This window comes from Musa acuminata, unplaced genomic scaffold, assembly GCF_036884655.1.
Source record: "Musa acuminata AAA Group cultivar baxijiao unplaced genomic scaffold, Cavendish_Baxijiao_AAA HiC_scaffold_678, whole genome shotgun sequence".
NCBI classification, from domain to species: domain Eukaryota; kingdom Viridiplantae; phylum Streptophyta; class Magnoliopsida; order Zingiberales; family Musaceae; genus Musa; species Musa acuminata.
In genome coordinates this window covers 5,936-7,500 of record NW_027020914.1, presented here as the reverse complement: position 1 = coordinate 7,500, position 1,565 = coordinate 5,936, and positions in this window count along the sequence as shown.

Sequence of the window (1,565 nt, the reverse complement as noted above, 5' to 3'; positions counted from 1 at the left end):
GAACAGGCCAAAAACTGGCCAAAACGGCCCAAAAACGGGCCAAAACTGGCCATTTTTGGCTGCGCGAGCGGCGAGCGGCGGACAGCGAGCGAAGCGAGAGGCAGCACCGTCCCTGCTATACGAAAGCCCCATCCAGCCCTGTGCCACCCGGGGGGTTCCAGGGTGCTGAGATGGCTGACGTTTTGCTCCGCTCTCGACGGTCACCGCGCAATGCAAGAACAGGCCAAAAACTGGCCAAAACGGCCCAAAAACGGGCCAAAACTGGCCATTTTTGGCTGCGCGAGCGAGCGGCGAGCGGCGGACAGCGAGCGAAGCGAGAGGCAGCACCGTCCCTGCTATACGAAAGCCCCATCCAGCCCTGTGCCACCCGGGGGGTTCCAGGGTGCTGAGATGGCTGACGTTTTGCTCCGCTCTCGACGGTCACCGCGCAATGCAAGAACAGGCCAAAAACTGGCCAAAACGGCCCAAAAACGGGCCAAAACTGGCCATTTTTGGCTGCACGAGCGAGCGGCGAGCGGCGGACAGCGAGCGAAGCGAGAGGCAGCACCGTCCCTGCTATACGAAAGCCCCATCCAGCCCTGTGCCACCCGGGGGGTTCCAGGGTGCTGAGATGGCTGACGTTTTGCTCCGCTCTCGACGGTCACCGCGCAATGCAAGAACAGGCCAAAAACTGGCCAAAACGGCCCAAAAACGGGCCAAAACTGGCCATTTTTGGCTGCACGAGCGAGCGGCGAGCGGCGGACAGCGAGCGAAGCGAGAGGCAGCACCGTCCCTGCTATACGAAAGCCCCATCCAGCCCTGTGCCACCCGGGGGGTTCCAGGGTGCTGAGATGGCTGACGTTTTGCTCCGCTCTCGACGGTCACCGCGCAATGCAAGAACAGGCCAAAAACTGGCCAAAACGGCCCAAAAACGGGCCAAAACTGGCCATTTTTGGCTGCACGAGCGAGCGGCGAGCGGCGGACAGCGAGCGAAGCGAGAGGCAGCACCGTCCCTGCTATACGAAAGCCCCATCCAGCCCTGTGCCACCCGGGGGGTTCCAGGGTGCTGAGATGGCTGACGTTTTGCTCCGCTCTCGACGGTCACCGCGCAATGCAAGAACAGGCCAAAAACTGGCCAAAACGGCCCAAAAACGGGCCAAAACTGGCCATTTTTGGCTGCACGAGCGAGCGGCGAGCGGCGGACAGCGAGCGAAGCGAGAGGCAGCACCGTCCCTGCTATACGAAAGCCCCATCCAGCCCTGTGCCACCCGGGGGGTTCCAGGGTGCTGAGATGGCTGACGTTTTGCTCCGCTCTCGACGGTCACCGCGCAATGCAAGAACAGGCCAAAAACTGGCCAAAACGGCCCAAAAACGGGCCAAAACTGGCCATTTTTGGCTGCGCGAGCGAGCGGCGAGCGGCGGACAGCGAGCGAAGCGAGAGGCAGCACCGTCCCTGCTATATACGAAAGCCCCATCCAGCCCTGTGCCACCCGGGGGGTTCCAGGGTGCTGAGATGGCTGACGTTTTGCTCCGCTCACGACGGTCACCGCACCACGCAAGAACGGACCATAAACAGGCCAAAACAG